The 12,299-nt window shown below is 36.4% G+C and overlaps 1 protein-coding gene across 20 annotated transcripts in view; it reads right to left on the bottom strand.

The window, feature by feature from the left end:
- The window catches only part of DTNA (dystrobrevin alpha), a 339,927-nt gene that overhangs the window by 240,901 nt on the left and 86,727 nt on the right, over positions 1 to 12,299 (bottom strand). For 4 of the 20 annotated variants that reach the window (XM_045527841.1, XM_045527854.1, XM_045527863.1 and 1 more), the window contains exon 1: positions 10,265 to 10,483. The exons of 13 other annotated variants lie outside the window; for them this stretch is intronic. The gene's annotated coding sequence lies outside the window, so the exon portion shown is untranslated. Of the gene's footprint in view, positions 1 to 10,264; positions 10,484 to 10,635; positions 10,679 to 12,299 lie in introns of those variants that run through there. 3 more of the 20 variants (XM_045527846.1, XM_045527845.1, XM_045527843.1) reach the window with 2 other exon arrangements.

Raw genomic sequence — 12,299 nt, 5'->3', positions numbered from 1 at the left:
GTTAATACATTTGATATTCAAAATAGATTAAGATTCTTATTTATAAATACAATTACATATAATTTATAAATATATAAAAATATAATTACATGTAATTAAATATAGAGCCATATATTTAATTATTATAGTTCTAAATATGCAAAGACCATTCCCAAAAGACCTGTGCTTATTTATTTTAAAAAGTTTGCAACAACAGTGGAAAAATGCCAGGAAACAATTCTATGCCCTATAATTTAATTTTTTACCCAGAATTTTTTGCTTGTTTTCTAAATGCTTTAGACAAAGAAAGTGTCCATTAGTTTTCCTTTTTTATAGTAATGTATGCAGACTTACCACTTCAATGTTCCTAAGTTAAAAAAAATTCAAGTTCAGTTAGTATATACAAATGACCTTCAAGAAATTCAGCCTATTATAAGAAATGTTATGGCTAATTCTCAGGAAGCATACCATCTGAGAATAAGTTATGGCCTAAGACAAAAGTGGGAATTTCTGGATGCTACATTGTGTCTTTGAGGCCACTGGGGTACCATATAGGAAACCAAAGCAATAATTTACCCTTGTGCAATGGAAAATATAATGTAACTTGCACACCAGGATCTTCTGCCTCATTAAGTTAAACACTTCCCTCATGTCATTTTAAAGGAGAAATTGTAATACTGTAAATCTAAGTAACTTAGATTTATGCTCTGGCAAATGGCTACAAGGATATTTTTCAGCATTCCAAATGTTTTAGGTGCTAGGCAGTTTCAGAATGTGGATATAATTGACTTCATAATTTGGCAAACAAGAAATAGATTACTGCTGTGTGGGTATTCAAAACGTTACAAAGGAGCAGTGCTACAGGGCTGAACAAAAATCTTCAGATCCTCTTGCAATAAAACTGTAGAGGCATTACTGACATCATTATAGCTTCTGAATCTTATTATATAAACAAAAATTAATCAGAGGAAAAAATGTGTGGTAGGAATTTATGCTACCCAAAATTTTGATTGAATGAATTCTCTTTCTATGGTGCAGAATGTAAGTATGTTTCCCAAATAATTTTTTAAAGTATTGATTTATCTCTTATTTTAAAATGAGGGGAGAGGAACTTAAATTGCTAATGAATGAAAAGCAAAATAATCTTATCAGTGTGGACAAAGTGACAAAGAGACACCCACACCCTGTCACACCTAAGCCACCCTAATATCTACTGGTGAACCTCATATTTAGAATTTTCTTTGAATGGAGTTGCTGATAGTATAAAAATTCACAGAACAATTGATTCATTTTAAGTGGTCATAACACTTAATGACTATGACATGTATTCTAAAGAGAAGAGTGGACATTTTGTTCTTGCTAGTCTATTAGTCTATTTTCTCGCTATTTCTAGGATATGTGGTTCGTCTGACAGTTTTTTCAAATTATTCCAAATCTCCAAAATATTTTCCAATATATTTACTGAAAAAAATCGATGTGTAAGTGTACCTTCACAGTTCATACCTGCGTTGTTCAAAGGATCAACTGTACTTACTGATGGGCTGACTGATGATCTTATGCAAAGAGTTTATGATACAAAGCAGAAGAAATTGCCTGAACTGTCATGGGGGTCCTTTCTGTTCCTCCAAATATATATCATTTGTTTCTCTATTAAAAAAAAAAGTCAGGCGGGCGCGGTGGCTCACGCCTGTAATCCTAGCACTTTGGGAGGCCGAGGTGGGTGGATCGCTCGAGGTCAGGAGTTCGAGACCAGCCTGAGCAAGAGCAAGACCCCGTCTCTACTAAAAAATAGAAATTATCTGGCCAACTAAAAATATATATAGAAAAAAATTAGCCGGGCATGGTGGTGCATGCCTGTAGTCCCAGCTACTTGGGAGGTTGAGGCCGTAGGATCGCTTAAGCCCAGGAGTCTGAGGTTGCTGTGAGCTAGGCTGACGCCACGGCACTCACTCTAGCCCGGGCAACAGAGCGAGACTCTGTCTCAAAAAAAAAAAAAAAAAAGGCAAACATGTTTCTTTAGTATTGAACTTTTATGAATCCTTAATACTAATATTCACCTAAATCTCCTAAAATACTTAGTCCTTAATGCCAATATTCACCTAAATTTCCTAAATTTTTCAGCATTCCAAATGTTTTAGGTGCTAAGCAGTTTCAGAAGGTGGATATAATTGACTTCATAATTCGGCAAACAAAAAATAGAGTACTACTGTGTGGCTACTCAAAGATTTGCAAAGCAGCAGCCCTGCAGTGCTGAACAGTGCTGATTCAAGATTCATGGCCCATCCCACTCCCCGCATACCAGTTCCTAGAGTTATTGCTCCCAAGAACACAAATTGGATTTGCTGATTTAAATTAAAATCCAAAGGACCATAAAATACTGGCTTAAAATTTTTCAGCTTTTAAGTGTGTCATTAATCTTTGAATTCCCGAGTTTTATCCTGTTCTTGCTTCAAACTAAATGCTAAGCAAGAGGTAGAATATCAGCAATGTAAATGCTGCTCAAGACGATGCATTTCTAATATATAATATAAACCACCATTCCTCGGTGCCATTCTTCCTAAGCCTCATCCTTCTACTTTACCTACCGGGAAAAGTGGGGGCTGGGAATTACAATTGCTGTCAATTCCCTTTTTCTGCATTTCTATACTATACAGGAGCCATTCTTAGAGATGGGGGAGTGTTAACATTTCCCATTTGCTCCCTGCATTCTGTAGGAATTGCCTTGAAGGAGGTTCCTTTCACCTCCCCAAACTGTTTATGGGCAGGCCTCCTGCTGAGTAGTAAGTGTGAGGACAAGTAAAAATCCTAGAATTCCATAGTGGTGGAGAAGCTGTGACAGAAAGGTCACAGACGCTCTGGAATTGGCAAAGATCTAAGGAGTCAAAAAGTCTCACTGTGGATGAGAGGCAAAGGATCTAAACTGGCAAAAGACGTTAGCATCAGACTGTAGGTAGGCTACATCTTACCAAGTATGGGCCTGTTCACAGGTATGTCTGTAAGCTTCTAAGTCTAGATCTGTGTTACTATGGGGGGCTTGGGGCTGCCTATCATCACTTAGTATGGAAATTCCTTAGAGCCCTTCATAAATATTCCAGTCTTTTCTCTTTCCAGGCACATGATAGAATTGTACTTCCCACCCAGCTGAAGTTAGGTATGGCCACATGGCATGCTTTGGCCAGGGAAATGTGAGCGTAAGGAAAATGGGCTATTTCCAGGTTAAAGCAGCAATGTGGAGAAGGACCCTCAGCCACCTACAGTGGCTGGATTGCAGGAGTGAGAAGGAAACTTGAGAGTTGTTTGTTACCTCAGGAAATCACACATAGTATATCTGGAACACTTCATGCATCTATATCTTAGTTTTAGCATATATAAAATAAAATAATACATATCTCTTACCTACAAAATAATTTGAAACATTGGAAGAGAATTGTTACATTTATCTGAGCTGTTAAAAAACAACATCTTTTGGTGAGTTAACATGTTTCTACAAATGTGTAGTAATGAACAATCAAAGACTGGGAAGTTCATATGCATTAGAAGATAAAATTCATTCAAAATTAATCTATATATTTTGATAAAACTAATTAAGGCATTTGTATTTCTGAACTCTGATTAATTCAGTGAATTCATTGTTTCAGCAGCTGAAAATCTGTGAACTATCACGTTATATAGGAATAGGCACAAAAAGTAAAGGGGACTTAAAAAAAATAAAAATAACTCTGTTGCTCTCTTTAAAAGACATAAAGGTTTACAAAGCTTTCATGATTCAGGATGTCTATGAGTCATCCTTACACGATGGATGTTTATTTTGCAAAAATGCAAAGTCTAGCTTTATTTATGCAAATAAATGTACTTCTATTTTATATTAAGATGCAATGCATTATGATAAAAATACACATTCTGCTGAACTCTTTTTTTTAAAAGAATTTATTCAGGTCTCTTTAAGCTATTCTGTAATAAAAGTATCTCCTAAATGTGAGATATTTTAAGAGTTAAAGTTATATCAAGATTACCCTAAAACTTGGTTTTCTGAGAGGAAAATATTGATTGTTGAGAAAGGCAAAATGACTTTTTAAATGTGTGGAGATTAGCACAAATAAATTAAAAATATAAATAAAAGAATATATAAAGAAGTTTGTTAATTAAATCCATTGTTAACGTGATATCCTCCCAGGTCAGCGTCCAGTGAGGAGGGTGAATAAATAATTTCATTGCCTACACAATTAAAGCACAAGGTAGGAGCTCAAATTGTTGAATTAATGAAACAAATGGGCTCAGCTACTTGGAAGTTAGGATTTAAAATTAGCCAGTATTCAACAGCTAATCTAAATTTCTTTTACAGATAAGGCAAAAAAGAAAAGGCCAACATTATATTTTCATATTTTGTGATGGAGAATTCTCGGTTCTCATTTAAACACTGACTTTGAACATTTCATTGACTTCAAAGATGTTTTTTGAAGATAAATTTTGGCCCCACCCACAGTAGGGCTTTTCTCTTTGTGGAGGTTGGATAGTCCTGTACGACAAATAATATAAGCCAAGTTTCTTATTTTTCTAAATCTCAGGAGTTGGCATAGCAAAGACTCACAATAAATGTGTGAACAATTTTTAAGTGGTCCAAAGAATATGAAATTAATGAAACATCTTTGGAATTAATAAGCTATATTTCTTCTTCCTCTGGTTCCCATCAACTATATCCAATTTTTAACAAACAAATGCAGTTTTTCTTTGCTTAGTATATGCTGTTGGCAAAATGATATTAAAGTTGCACTTCAAGGCTTTAAACATTTTAAGAAAAGTTTCCAAACCAGCTTTAAGATTACAATGTCATATTACATAAGTAATCAACTGCTTTCTTTTCAGGACCACATTGTGATCTAAAAACCACTCAGTGTTTCTTAATGGTTGAAATTTAGGTTGTGTGCAATGAGATAATGTTAATTTAGTTGTGCTTCATTGACTTTTTCCTAATGTGCTCTCCAACATTCTGGACTAGATTTGTTGAACCATGTCACTTTTCCCACTCTATGACTCTTTTGAATATGAATCTCTCTGATTATACACACCTAATTCACCATACTTAAATTTCCACTGTCTTTCTTGTCATCACAATCAAGTTATACATCACATTTGACAAAAAAGGAAATAGAGAACCCCCATTCCTCAAAACAACCACCACCACCAAACAAACATGTTTTATCTCACTGACTCTACTTGACATATAGGATCATTAATGATCACTATGCTAGACAAAGAGTCTACAGTCAAAAGAATAACGATGTTTATAATGAAAAAAAATAAAGTCAAAAAAGGAATTACAGAGAAAAAATTTCCTCAAAATAGTCACTTGTTCATTCCTTAAACATGTATTGAGCGGTTTCTATGTATCGGTTACTGAGAACACAAAGTGAGTAAGACACAAGACATGCCATTAGGGGCTCCCAGAATAGTGGGTGAGCTATGCAATTAAAGAAAGAACAGGGAAGGTGACTTAAGACGTCAACCTTGAAGGAGAAATAGGGTTTTCCCACAAAGGAGAGGAGTAATAGACATTTCAAGAAAAAAAAATTGGTAGGTGGACTAGCACAGAGTAGGATAGTATATGGCATGTCCTTCAGGCAACAGTTGTGTGAATTGTGTGTGATTAAAGTGTTGATGATAACCAGTGAAGCAGTGGTAACTATGTTTGAGAAATGGGCTGAAGCTTTGTGATGGACTGATGGACCTAGTAGCATATACTAAGGATACTAAGCTTTATTTTTGAAGAGTATAATGAGCCACCAAAGATTTTTATGTAGGGTAGCAATGCATTGATGTCTATAATGTTTAGAATATAAGTGTGTTAGTCCCAATATGGAAGATATATATGGGGGTTAGAGGGAAGGGTGTGGATGGAACCTAGAGACAGGAGAACAACTGCGAGACCACATAATACCCAAGTGAGATGATGGAGACCTGAAGTGGAGCAATGAGAAAGGGAATGAAAAGGAAGGGATTTATTTACAGATATTCTAAAAAAATGTGGTGATACTGGATATTGGCCCAGAGAAAGTAGAAAGAGTCAAAGTCAACAGCTGAAAGCAATGGATGGTAGTGGGGTGGATTAGAGATTAAAGAGATTAATTACCAAGGAGAGGGACCAGCTAGGGCCAGATAAAAGAACTGTTAAGTATTGCTGACAGCTCAAATAAAGTCAGAAAACACGGATCTTTAAAGCAACACATATATGCATTTTTCTCCAGAAAGTCTAAACAAATAAGGTCACAATTACAAAATCAAAAAACTACCTGAAATCATTAATGATATCAGCAGACTACCTGATATTTTCTCTAGAACGAAGAGTGTAAAAAAAAATACTATAAAAGCAGTAGACTGAATTTCCATTTCTGGTAACAGCAATGAGATAATTTGGACTGACATACCCAGTGAGGTAAGTAAAGATATTTGAAACATAAAAACAGCAAAGAGCTAATAGGATAGTGAGGATTTAGCACATGATAATTTAGGAGAATATCAGGAGTCAGAGAGGTAAGCTCATTTTTAAAAGCTTTTGCCCTTGGGCATGTGACTAACAGGAAAAAAGATGTGAGAAACCAGGCAGCCTTATGTGCTTCATGGAAAAGTCAACAGTCCTTGGCCCTCAGGTGGGGCTTTAATTAATTAACCCAACTTTAAGTTGGGATCTTGACAGGCCACACTTTCCTTCAGGGTAGGAGTGAAACTACCATTCCTCACATAGATTTGCAGCCTTGCTACTTGTCACAGAGGTGATCCGGAGAACCTTAGGTGTTGTGATTTGTCTAAGGTGATTCTGGTCTGATATCATCCCCAGGTGCCTGGCAGAAGCAAATCAAAGTCTTCTCTGGAGGAAAACATTATCATCATTTAAGTCTCAACACAAATTATAATGTAATTTTAAAAATACATTTCCAGCATATAGTCAAAGATATCCAAGCAACCAAGAAAATAAGACACCATGAGTGAGAATTGGCAGGAACAGTAATAATAGAAACACATCCAGCACTTGAGATGTTATAATTATCAGAAATATATTATGAAATGGCTCTTACTATGTTCAAAGAAATAAAAGCCAAGCTTGACAATTTTCTCAGAAAACTAGAAACTATAAAAGTGAATGGTAGCAGAGAAATATTTGCCTGTTTTCCTGTCAACACTATTTGGCCACATAGTTTAAAATGTTTACATTTTAAAATTTAACTTTGTATTTTTTGTTTGTTTTTCTTTTGACACACTGAAAAGAAAAAATCCACAATGATAAGTCTAATAAAATTTTAATTTATGTTTATAGTTTGGTCAGAAATGTATTAAAGTCAATGGAATGCCTACACGTTTGTGTGTGTACCTGTGCGTGGTGAGCACCCAGGTGTATGCATTCACAAACTTCTTAAAAGCACCTGTGATTACACTCATTACTCTGCCCCTCCAATTCTAGAAGAAGATGTTGGGAAGATGCTTTCAGACATCAGCCTAGGCAAAGCAATTTTGAGGAGGACCCCCAAAGCAATCACCGCAGCAAGAAAAATAAATAAATGGGATCTGATCAAATTAAAAAGCTTTTGCACAGTCAAGGAAACTATCATTAGAGGGAAGAGACAGCCTACAGAATGGGAGAAAATATTTGCTTTCTACACACCTGTAAAGGTCTGATAAACAAGAATCTATCTAGAATTTTAAAAAAATCAACAAGAAAAAAATCAAACAACCCCATCAATAAATGGGCAAAGGAAATAAACAGAAACTTTTCAAAAGAAGACAGAATAATGCCAGCAAACATATAAAAAAATGCTCAACGTCTCGAATCATTAGAAAAATGCAAATCAAAACCACAATGAGATATCACCTAACCCCAGTGAGATTGGCCTCTATCAAAAAAATCCCAAAACAACAAATGCTGGCGAGGATGTGGAGAGACGGAAACACTCTTACACTGCTGGTGAGACTGCAAATTGGTGCAACTTCTGTGGAAAAGAATTTACAGATACTTCAAAGAGTTAAAAATAGAAATACCATTCCATCCAGCAATAGCACTATTAGGTATCTACCCAAAAGAGCAAAAGACATTCTACAATAAAGACATCTGTACCTGAATGATTATGGCAGCACAATTCACTATTGCAAGGATGTAGAAACAACCCAAGTGCCTGTCAATTCAAGAGTGGATTATTAAAATTTGGTATATGTATAAAGTGGAATATGACTCAATTATAAGAAATGACAGTGATCTAGCACCTCTTATATTTTCCTGGATTGAGCTTGAGCCCATTATCCGCAGTGAGGTATCACAAGATTGGAGGAATAGCCTCCACATGTTCTCGCCGTCAAATTGGCACTAGCTGGTCAACACTATGGTGCTCACATAGTAGTAATATTCTTCAGGGATTGGGGGTGTGGAGGGGGCAAACTCACAACTAATGGACACAGTGTGCATTGTAGAGGGGAAGGGCAAGCCTTTAAACCTCACTTGGGTGAGGCAAAGACATAAAATGTAACCAAAACGTTTGTATCCTCATAATATCCTGAAATAAAAAAATAAAAATAAATAAAAATGTATATTTCCGTTAAAAAAATAAAAAGCAGCTTTCTGCCAGGTTCATTCCTATTGTTGACCCTTGAGGACACAGCTGGATAGCACAATGTCACCAGACGTCCCATGTGACCAGGAGAAAATTTACAAAGGTACCATCCACTCATAAGGAAATGAAAATTAGCTGCAGATTTTATAACCTAAGGGTTAATTATAATTATTACCAAAGGTTAACTATGATTTAACAAAGTCTCAAACTGTTTGAAGATTATATATCGAAAGGCAAATATTTCTGCTGTACTTAGCAAATACTTCTAATGTAATTTACTTTAAAAGTCTCTAGAATCAGATTCTTCCTTGAGGATAGGTCCTCACTGCCAAGCAAAGGAGAGCAGTGAGCAATGACATTCATCAGGGGTCTCCAGGGAAGAGAAGGACTTGGGGGAGGGGTGGGAAACAGGGCAGAGAATGGAGGGAGGGAACATTCAAACTAAGCTCTGCCAGCTGCACATTTTGTTTGGCCTCCCTAGATCATTTAGTAGTTGTAACATCAAGTGACCCTATCAATGAAATACCCCTTTTCCATTTTAGAAGAGTAACACAGTATATTACTTAATTCTTATCAAAGTTGAGTGAAAGATTCATATTAAGCCCTTCCTTGTTTATACCTAGTTTAGTCAATTTAGTACAATAGAATCTGTCTATCTGACAGAACAAAAACTGGCCAGTTACATTTAACAATTGCTCAGCTCCACACTCTGTAATAAGAGAGTCAGCAGATTTATTTTCCCCATATAAAGTAGAATTTCCAATTCACACCATGTACTCTGTGACTATTATGGACAGTATTTATTCAGAAGGAATGCTGTGCAAGTTTGGAAAAGCTGTCTCTAAGAGCAGAGGGAGAGGTTATTAGGCAAAACAAGAAACAAAATCTATACAAGGGCAAAACTTGAGAACTAAAGTTTGTCATTCTTCCTTTTCAAGGAAAAAAGTTTTTAAGTCCTTAAAACAGTGTGGCAATAGCAAATTAGACAACCCTTCCTCTCCCTCCTCTTCTCTCAAGCTCTGTATAATCATAATGTCTCCATTCACTTAGCAAATATCAGCTTTTTAGGAGGACAGGAACCTGCTTGGAATTAATGAGGTAACACCAAAAAATAACTTCTATTAATAAATTGTTCTCTCCTATAGAAATTGTCTGTTTTTTCTCAGTTGCTTTTTAAAAAGTAGAATACCTTCAAAAGGCTCCTTATGCTCTTTTAGACCACCTTAGACCAGGTTTCCCCTCCCTTTTTTTTTCCCTTTTTTTATTTTTTTAAATTAGGAAGTGACTTAGTGCCATGCAAGGGAACCTGAACTCTGTCACACAATAATACAGTTTTATCCCATGGCATAATGACACAGTAACATTCAGTCTGTTGTGACACAGATCTACTGATATTGTAACTCAATAAACTCTGGGCACTTAAGCAAAGAGCTAATAGACGAAAAAGCAAGTAAGGGTAAAGGTAAAACTGAAGTTACAGGTCTGCAAAATAAATTTCAAAAATAGGCTAAAATATTCTATTTCTTGCCACTGCACAAAATATAAAATGCCACTATCTCAGGAAAAGTAAGCAAGTTGCAACACTGAAATATCTTCATTATCACCTTTTCATTCACACAAACAAAAAAGGAAAATTCGACATTAACCTTCCCAGAGAAGCAATGCACCCTAAAACCAATCCTTTCACTTACCCTAGAATATGCACACCATGATCTCTTAAATCCTTTTAATCCCCGCACATCCAGAACATATATGAATTCTTAGCATGTTCACTTAAAGAACAAACTTGAAGCAAATTGTTAGTTACAACGGATCATAACAGAACTCCCTGAAATTCTAGGGAGAGAGATGTGTTTAAAATCCAGCTTCTAGATCCTGGTGTATACTGTGTCTATCTTTAACTTGAAAATGATTTGGTTTCACATTCCATTGAAGTCCCACTGGCAGATGCCTTTGGTAAGCTCACCAATGGCAGGCTCTCAGGCGCCCTCCCTCCACCCCCTCCCTGGGACTGAACTTCCGCTGCTACATCTAACGCTGATTTACTCAGCTGTCTCTTTACCTGTCTCTGCGTGGGTAAAAGGAGATGTTTTCATTGATGGCTATTACGGAAACACTTGGAAGCTGAACATCAGCCCTGGACTCACTGTGCTTCCCCTGCCATCCCCTCCCCCTGCTCACTGCCAGAAACCAACTGACTTCCAAACTTGGCTGCCTGAAAAAGAATGTTCTCTGATTGGCATTCCTGGAAGCAGAAAGCAAGGCAGCTCAAGTTCTGTACTGTTACTCAGCATGAATAACTTCCCAGGTACACATAATACAAACAAGTAAAGTTCCCGGATTTTTTTTCTTAACTCTGAGCAGAATCGAGCAAATATTTTGAGGCATTAAAATAGTTTCGTTGTAGGACAGCATATTTGTTTTAATAGCCACATATAATTTTACCCAGAATGGCTATGGCTTCAGCAAAAAAGTGAAATGGCAAATTTTGTGTTAGAAGTTGAATGAGCCTTTGTGAATGAGCTGGGACTCATTAGAGGAAGAAATAGCCACTGCTTGACAGTATTCTGTTGAATCTGTGGATTTTCTGTGAGAGAAAAACTTGCTTGTAGGAATTGTGGGAAAACTGATTTCAATTGACCTGTATTTTATATTCCAAACAGTAGCAGAGTGCAAAAAACACTTCTACCACCCTATTAAACCTTCTTTTTCAGGACTGTCTTGCAAAACTTTAGTGAGGACTAGGAAAGAAAATGTGTGTGTGTGTGTGTGTGTATGTATGTATGTGTGTTTGAACAAGGAGAAACTAAGTGAATGGAAACTAGGAAAAAGATACATTTTATGAAATAGAGCCTGACAAAGATTAGTAATGGGGGTCCCTTTAAGTCACCACTAATTTACTTGTATTTAGCATTTGGTTAGTGGTTACTGGGGCCAAAAAGTCTCCTGTTTCTGAAAAATAATTTACCTCTTTATGGTCAAAACATGCAATTCTAGGGATCAGACAACTTCTTCAAAGGCCTGATAAAGGATTTGTAATTTTGGTAAATGAGCATATTTCAACCCCAAGCAGTCTGGGGTTTCCAAAGTTCATCTGGCTGTGGCTGCCAACTCTGGGCAACTGTCAGCTGGCTGGGCTCAGGGTAGCCGTGTGGCTGCAGCTGCTCCTTGGAACTTATATGGACCTCTCAAAAATATTCTACTATAGAAGTTTGACTCCAGAAAGAAAGTTTTCTAGTTTTGCTTATTATTTGTTTGAAATTTTCTGTTTTAGGTTGTCTTTTGCCACATCTAGAACAAGATCATAATAAGGAACCATGAGTAAAAACTTGATTAACTGACATCACATTACTAATTTATTTTGGTTATATTTTGATGCCCCATATAGATTGGTGGCATACTAGCTTTTAATCTGATGGCATTACTAGATGTCTTTTTAATCAAGATTAAAAGAAGGGAAAAGGGGAGGAAGAAACTTTCCTTACTCTTATCCCCAATGTTGTTTATCTCGGGGAACCTGCAAGCTATCTGCAATGCTAATAGATAAAGGCATTCAAATGACTTCATAAATAAATGGAAAGAAATAACCCCATAGTCCAGAAAGCACACATCTCTGTCCCGGTGTTTTTGTTTCTCTCTGTCAAAAACACTCCTCTACAAGGCTAATAGATAGTGTCAAAACATAAGTGAATTAAGAAGAGGGGAGGGAGTTGGTGGCAGGCCGCC

Source organism: Lemur catta, chromosome 16 (genome assembly GCF_020740605.2).
Source record: "Lemur catta isolate mLemCat1 chromosome 16, mLemCat1.pri, whole genome shotgun sequence".
Classification (NCBI taxonomy): Eukaryota; Metazoa; Chordata; class Mammalia; order Primates; family Lemuridae; genus Lemur; species Lemur catta.
Note: the sequence above shows the minus strand (reverse complement) of the source record. Positions and strands in the feature narration are given on the sequence as shown.